Source organism: Chanos chanos, chromosome 11 (genome assembly GCF_902362185.1).
Source record: "Chanos chanos chromosome 11, fChaCha1.1, whole genome shotgun sequence".
NCBI lineage: Eukaryota > Metazoa > Chordata > Actinopteri > Gonorynchiformes > Chanidae > Chanos > Chanos chanos.
The window spans coordinates 19,758,876-19,767,863 of record NC_044505.1 but is presented as its reverse complement, the minus strand read 5'-3'; positions in this window follow the sequence as shown (position 1 = coordinate 19,767,863).

Genomic DNA, 8,988 nt, shown 5'->3' with positions numbered 1-8,988 from the left:
TCCAGTCTGTCCGTCAAGCTGCAGTCTGTCTCTGAACCTTTCACTGTAGTTAGACGTTATCTTCATTTTATAAATGTCAGCAATGAGTGATACTGAATCCACTCCAAAAAACCATTGTATCTGATCGCTGGTGTTGAGTCCAGTAACACCAGTGTGTAGAGTAACAGTCTCTCCCTCTGTCACTGTCTTCTCCTCATCCACAGTAACTCCTGACAAACCTGTGAAGCAAAAACACACATTTTCAACTCAGTCTTCTACATAGCATCGTTTCAACAGAAATCTTCACAATGTGATTGTTCACAGAAACATCAGTAAAAGAAAACAAAACAAAAAACAGAAAATACAAGACCTTGGACAATCACTATAAGGGTACAAAGACCAGGCAGACAGAGAGTTTTGAGTTTTACTGTAGTTAACTAAAACCACATAGGCGAATGCTTACACACACACACACACACACACACAAAACATAAAATTGTCGCATTTTGAAGGCAGTGCTTACTATGTCCTGTATCTCCCTTATAGAGCAGAACACAGAGGACCATCTTAATATGTACAGGCCTCTAGCGGTTTAAAGTGAACACGACACATTTTATAGTTTATCTCGTGTGCAAGCCGACGTCATGTTGTTTTCACGGGACAGTCTAAAACGCTTACCGTGAAAAACGATTAACGTGGCTTAATGTTCCAAAACGGCGATCAATTATCACCAAATTTCTCTCGGATATATCTCGTTATAAACACTCCCACCTGCCAAAAAATCAAAACCGAAATCCTATGAGTATGGAAGTTGTCTTACATTAAGCGCTTTCCTCTCCATTGACGCCCATTATAAGGAGAAAGCTTAACGTGGTTTAATGTCCCAAAACAGCAATCAATGATAACCAAATTTCTCTCACACAACTCTTGTCATAAACACTTTCACAAATCAAAAAATCAAAACCAAAATCCATCGAATATGGTCGTCGTCCTACGTTAGTTGTTTCCTCTCCATTGACTTGTGAGGGAGTGGGAGAGGAACTGTGTCCCTCTGATGAGTGGACATGTGCCTGAAGTCAGTTTTACACACTTATTGTAGTCTCACCCATTCATTTCTAATGACCAGTCATTTTGACCGGGAACATCACAGGTGTATAAAAGTTAAATAAAACACCCGAAACTTAATGAAAATTATCAGAATTTATTTAGTGTGTTTACAACGAGACATATCCGAGAGAAATTTGGTGATCATTGATCGCTGTTCTGGAACATTAAGCCACGTTAATCGTTTTTCACGGTAAGCGTTTTAGAATGTCCTTGTTTTCAGCGGTTCAAAAGTCTGTGACACTTATAACGAATAGCCTATAACAGCGACTATCCAAACACTTACAGCACAGACTAACAATTCTTGGACGTTCTAGTTCGTAACAGTCGGCGTGCGCATTTGCCACACCAAGTATTAGCGCTGAACTTGAGCCGCTAAGTGTGCGTTCTTACTCTCTTATTACTCTTCTTATTAGTAGATCAGTGAGCGTATTCTCGAAAAGCATCACATATACAGGTTTACAAATGTTCAGAATCTATTTCGAAAGGGGTTTTTGTAAGTAGGTGTTCTTAAACAAAATAATTACAGAAACAACAGTACCTTTTGCGAAGAGAAGACAGATGAGGACATGAGAATACCCAGTGAAGATGTTAGGTCTCATTTGCGCAGAAAAAACGGCGGTGTGTTTGACTGACATTAAGAAACGAAAAACTTTTCAAATGGGAGGGAAATCGAGCAAAAGTCCGTGCCAGAAAGATAATGACTAAATCTTGAGCATCGACGTATTGTCCGACGTAGTTAGAATGTGGCTGAATCTCAAAACCGCCTGTGCGAGTGTCACTGACTGCGGTTCTAAACTCTAAACTATGGCACAGGTGGAGCATTGATACGCTGAAGGTTACCAACTCCGCCCTCGACCTGGTAGATAGCCAATAACAGATGAGGATGTGTCTTCGGGGTGGTCCGTCCCGGGGGGGGGGGAGAAGGAAGGTACAGTCGGCGGGCGATGATGAGATTTAAGGAATTACATCTTTTCTTTGAACATTAACATCACCAGTAGTGTGACCGCTCTTTCTTCCCTTTTTTATTCGCACAACTGTATGAGACGTCTTTTGACCCTGAAGTTAAAAGGAAAGATCCAGATAGCAAACAATCATTGAAATGATGTTAAATCAACATTCCACTGTCAACGTTAAGTTCATTGAATCAGTGTCGAACTCTGATGTTGATTCTTCATAACTTTTGCACCCTCGGTTTATACTGAGACAACGTTGAAATCATAACTAAAGATGATCGGGACTTCAATGGTATTTCAACCGAATTTAAACCATAGCAAATTACCATTACTACTTTAAAATATTGTGAAAAAATATGTCCTGCTTTATCTACAGCCAGGATGTTATTAAATATATTTATAGCCCTATATTATTAAACATAAGGTTTCATCTATACGTAAATGACAATGGACAACTTTACATCAGTTAAAAAACAAGTTTATTTCAATTACTTGCGACTTTACTTCTGCGCTGTCTGTCGTCCATCCCCACCCACCTGGTCAGAAGTCAGCGTATGTAAAACAGAAAACAGAGGAGCAAAAAAATAAAGTCAGCAATTTCAGTGACTGTAAAAGTGTGCAATTACCAAAATAATACAACAGTGTCAATAATATAAGTGTTCGATACCATTTTATAATGACTTTATAGCACAATATCCGAGCCCCATCAGTAACTTAGTAGGATAATTTCGCTATATAAAAGCAAAATGCTAACTTTGTCGTCGGAAGAAATAATCCTGCACTGAGGACTGTAATTCATGAAAATAGCGTGTATTTTATCTTTGTTCAGATTTTGGGCTGTCTACGAAATATATGCACACCTCTCTCTTCCTCTCAACTCGTCCTAGCCAACGCTGTCCTGTCATCTAATGCTAACTTTAAAGTTATCCGCGAGCTAATTTAACGCATCTGTATCTCTCAGTGTTGACATTTTCACAATAAAACATCCCAAATATTTAAGTTAATTTATAGATACCACAAAAACACAACAGTAAACCAAGGTTAGCTAACTGACTAAATTAACTTAGTGTAGGTATTTGTAAAACTGTAGAGTGAACTGTGATGCCTAAACCTGGCAACAGATGCTAACGTTTCAATGACATTTAAAGGTGTCTGAATTATAACGGCCATTGTGACAGGGACGATTGTACGACGGCATATAATGTTAGACAGTGTAAATAAACTATAAACGTTTACAAATATTCAATTTGGTACAATTCAACATTCAAACATTAGATAAATAAATGCATGCTTACCTGATATGGATTCACAAATCAGATGTGTGAGGTGCCGTTAGTCTTTCATACAATGGTCACTCTGTCAGCTATAATTCGATGACTTCTCGATCATACTGGTCAACCATAAATCGATGGCTTTTCAATGTCACGTCATCATTTCCCGGTCAACTATAAATCGATGGCTTTTCATCATCATTGTCGTTGCCTGGTCAACTACAAATCGATGCTCAATCAGTTATAATCAGGACAACTATAAATCAATGTTATTCCAACGTTACTGTCATTGGGACTGAGTGTATAAAATTTGTCGCTGCTTTCTAGTTGGATCACGCATAAAACATTGTAGTCCTTTTATTGATGTTTTACTGGCCATTGTTGTCACGCTTTCACAAAGTTCATTGAAAGCTAATTATACGACGAAGCTGAAGTTTAAATTGGTTTAGTAATCATTTCAAGTATGTGTAAACCTCTGGCTGGCGCTTGGTCAGTATACTCCTGAAATGGTATAAACTAGACTGCAAGCTTTTAGACTGGTTCACTATCTTCGCACTCTCTCGAGGATCATTCTAATAATGTAAAATTAATATCACTGACAGATGGACTGGCGACCTGTCCGGGGTGTTTCCTCTTATTTCGCCCAGTGAGAGCGGAGAACCCCGCGACCCTAATTAGGATAAGCGCCCTACAAAATGAATAAATGAATGAATGATATCACGGACAACACTTACAAGTATCTTGACTGCCTGAAACAGTCCTGCAACTAGCAGATTCAGTCACCTTTCGTCTGTTTGCTAGGTAAGTTTTACCTGGTAGCCTGAAGTTCCACCACAGAACAGGCTTAATCAGAGTTGGCAGAGTCTCTGGCATTAAGGGAGCTTGTCCACTTTGCATGAGTTCAGGACCAGGGACAGGCCAGGCCACAGATGCAGTCAGTGATGAGACTAGGACAGATGAAAGAGCTGCAGAGATGGTTGTGTGGTGCCCTTCCCTGTATCATGGAGCAGATTATCAGTAAAAGCTGACATCTGAATGTCTTGTTCATTTTTCGCGTCACCACAACCAGCCAAACCCAGTTAGACGATTTAGAAGGTCAGGGCTGAACAATACACTTTGGGAAGAGCGGGCCGAGTCCACGCACTATCCGCTACCAAACTACGGAATTCCAAGGCATAATCCGCTGCTAAACAATCATTCCGAAATGCTTCAATAAACTGATTCCCAGCATCATGTTCAGCAGCAGAATGATCAACAACCTCCTTGATGAGTCAACAGAATTGGACTTCAGAACTCCCTGTTGTCCTGTTTTGTTGCCACAGTGCAGGTGCCCACTCCAAACCTCTTTCCGTAAGCGGCAAAGTGAAAATGACAAAAACAATAACACGGCGTGACCATAACAAAGTGAATTTTATCTTTCCCTGCTCTGAACATTTTCGGGTGGTGGTCGATATCTTGAAAATACTGCATGGTAGCCTGTAGGAATTGAATCCCTCCAGTGTCACCTCAACCTCCGCTGGATCCATGTTTAGGTGAGGTATTCGGTAAAGATGGAGTCTGAGGTTCCATGTGTGAAAACGCGAGGTCAGTTACAGATATGTGCACAGTAATACAAGACAAAATCCAAAAGCATGGGTTGAAAACAGACTAGAGTCAACAATGAGCGGGGAATATCAACACAGAAAAGTTGTAAGACAAGGAAATCAGTTACTAAATATGCAGACACAAGTTGTGCATAAGAACTAGGATAATGAGAATATGAAAATAACAGTTCAGTATGCATCTTTAAACACTCAGTGGCTCTCAAAGAGATGACTGACAAAAAGTCCTATACATACATAAATGGGGATAAAGGGTCAATGAGCAGCAGGGATTGCTAATAATCAGGTGAGGCAGAGCAGGGTGAGATTGAAATGACTGAACAGAGAGCTGGATGAAGGCGGGTGTGACATATAAGTGCAGTTATATCGTGACTTGTTCAAAATATTTAGTTAAAAACTGCCTGGCCTCTCACACCTCATCTGGGGTCGTGTCCCTTAATTTGACTGTACCTCAAACCTTTCCCCTTCAAATTCACTTAAAGCAATAGAAAATCAACCCACTTTGGATATTTGGACCACACCTTGCCTTAGTGTGAGTTGGGTCAGAACCCAATGGCATTGCGACAGCAGCATGAGGTATTTTGTTTGTTTGTTTGTTTTTACACATTTTTGCGTAAAGTCATGCACTCTAAGAAACTGCTGTAAAAATACAGCCAAACAGCCAGTGGTGTACTGTTTTTCCAAAATACCATGAAATACTGTGAAGTCTGATGCTTTTTCTGAACCAAAAGGAAGACTGACTGCTAACAACAGATTATGGTAAATTTGATGGTACAATGCAGTTTTTGCAGTAGTAGAGCAGTGAGCCACATTCAACAATCTTTTAATCATCATTCATCCTCCTTTCTACAAACCAACGAAAAGGTCCATAACACCATACTGAGAGATTAACATTACATTTCTGAATCTGGTTACCCAACTGGTGAGACAGGCCTATAGCCTAATTTATGCTTACTTAAACGAAGCTTAATTTGGCGTCCAATTTGCAGCATTAACGGACAGATGTGTTCTGAAGAGAGTGGTGGTGTGCAGTTTGTAAACGAGTCGTTCTTTTTGAATGATCTTTTTAGTGAGTCGTTCGTGCCGGTTCACCAGCACAACTGAGTCATTCTTTTTTTCTAATTCAGCTGCTCCCAGTCAACTACACGCAATCGGTCGTAAACCTCTGGTATTACTACGTAGTGTGCACAGGAATGTGCTAATAACAGTCAACAAAGAGCAAGAAAGTGTGGACTAATGGGCCCAAAAAAATGATCTTTTTAAATTTACAAGTGTTTACAGTTACCACAGTGAAGTAATTATTTTTTATCTTTGTATTATGAACAAAAGGATTTGAATCGACTTAAACCACTCTGGTGTCTCAACTATCAGCCTTCTGCAGCTCCGTAGCCAGGAAGCTCCAGTTCGGAAGCATGAGTTCGACCTCAGTCTGCTCGAGTTCGAAAAACCAATTTTGAAAGCTCGCGTTCGAACTCGGGAAGTTCAAGTTCGAAACCACGAGTTCAAACTTGGACAGCTCGAGTTCGAAAGCTCCGAGTTCGATGGTTCATGCAGTAGACGAGTCTACCCTGACTCGTAGCTCAGCTCCCCTTCGATGGCTCATGCAGCAGAGCAGACGATTCTACCTGAGGACACCCAGAGACTTAACTCATGTTCTGCGTCACTCTGTTGATTTAGTGGAGACACCGTTCCAGTATCCCATAAGGCCTAGCTAATAGTGACATTTTGGAAACAAGGAAGTAAGAAGCTGAAAGACACGCGGGCTCGCTTTTGTGTGATGAAATAAAAACTTTTGTGTAGCTAATAAATGCGACGTATTGGTTTATGTTAGCTGATTAAAAATTTGATCTTAGAACATTTTTTTTCAACAGTTAAATGATGACACTGTTTGTTTAAAATAAATAAATAAAGAGTTTAAGGACATGCACATTAAACTGATGTATTGAATAAATATATGTGAGTATGAAAATTTACATGAATTTAAATATATAGGGAACATTAGCAAAGAAGAGAAAAATAGCTTTATTGAAAAAAATGCAAAGTTTGACTAGTTATTTTATTAACATTGGCTTGGTCACTGGCTATGCTGTGTGCTGGTGCTGGTGCTGATGTTGACATATTTGGGTCAGGAGTGGAGGTCTCCTGTGTGAGAAGCGGGAATTCTTCCTCTGAGTCAGCTTCAGTCCTTCCTCGCGACGTCTGAGGGAGAAGAAAGAGATACACAGTGTTAGTTCACCTCTGCACTCTCTGCTTACCTCCCTCTAGACACACACTTTTATCTGGTGGCTGGAGATCTTCCGTGTGCTACAGGTGTGTGTTTACTGATGCGTCTCCAGCAGTGCCTCCTTAGTGCGTACCTGCCACACCGACAAGTGTCCGTATTCTTGTGTTGATTTGACATGTTCGTTTACTGTTGATGCCTCGGCTAAGATCCAGCCCAGTGCTGATTCTCCCTGAGGAACAGCCGTCGCAATAAACTGAGGATGATACTTATTCAAAAATGCTTTTTGTGATTTCTTTTATTACTCAAAGTGCCGCTGACCTGCTGATTCATGCCAACAATTCAAACTGTGCTAACATCTTCTGGAAAAACTCAAACTATGTACAAACTACCTGATACTTACACCATACCAAACTGCATATAAAACTAGACATTAAACTGAAACAGTTTGAATGGAAAAGGTTGTTTGTGAATTTCTGAAGTGGTACATGATGGCATAATATCAATTTAAAATGAAATGAGACATCTTCTGAGGATGAAAAAGTAAAAATGTAAGTCAGTAATTATTAGAATCAATTAGGAACCATTTCCAGCTGAAAGAAAGCAGATTTTTGGATATAGTGCTATGCATATTGGGTTTAAGTATCTTTACTTAAATTCACAGGGAGAGAGAGAAACTTCTCATGATCAAAGCCCTGAGTTCAGTACCATCCAAGTGCTGTGCCATTTGATTATTTTTCCCATGAAGTGAGTAGTTTTGGAGAAAATTGTTTAGTTATATACATTATGTGGACATGTCTTACCTTTTCTTGTGCACGCTCAGTTGAATTATTTTCTTCACAATCACTCATCTTGATGGTACGTCTTGAGGGACTGAGAAAAGGAAGAGTTAAGCTCAAATACATTTCAAGTAATTCACAACTGCAACAATTATACCTGAATACTGAAATGTGAAGTGTGGTTTCTAAATACTTACCTCCACCCCTTTCGCCGAAGAACCAAATATGCCGCTACCGCTCGGCCTATCACGACACAAACTATCACAGCGATCACTATCACAGCGATCACTATCACAGCAATCACTTTCACAGCGATCACTATCACAGCGATCACTATCACAGCGATCAGCCAAGGATCCTCTTCTGAAAAAGAGGATAATTTAGTAAAAAAAAGAGTTAGAATACCTGCAAGTCTTGAGATTATGCTCTCTAAGCTTGCGTAAGACTCTGTGTCAGGAAAGATAAATAAATTTAAAAAATAAAAAATAAAAAAAACAATGGAAGTGGGTGGAGTCAAGAGCTCTATATCATTTGAGTTCAAAATGATTCTCAGTTCAAAAGAAGGCTAAATAAAACTAAACCTTTCAAAAAGGAAAATTTTACTCAAATTACTGTCAAACATCTTACAAAGCTTTGTGAGCTGAGTTGGATTTTCTGAGAGAGGGAGAGGGAGAGAGAGAGAGAGAGAGAGAGAGAGAGAGAAAGAGAGAGAGAGAGAGAGAGAAAGAGAGAGAAAGAGAGAGAGAGAGAGAGAGAGAGAGAGAGAGAGAGAGAGAGATTTCAAAAATTTAAAAAAAAAGAAAAAAAAAGAAAGAAGTGATGGTATATTGTTGCATTTTGGCCTCTAGTTAAGATTCACAATAATGTTCTTACTTGGAGCTTGAAAGCAGAGCTCAGTAATATTGATCTTACCTGAAACTTTTTCCAACTTCTTACACATCTCAGTAACGTTGAGTTGTGTTGTCTGGTTACTGACTGGGTTAGCAGCTACACAGCTGTAGGTGTTGTTGTCCTGATCTTCTATCTCCAGAGGGAGAGAGAGGTTAGTGTTGAGATCAGGGCTGCTGGTCTGCTTCA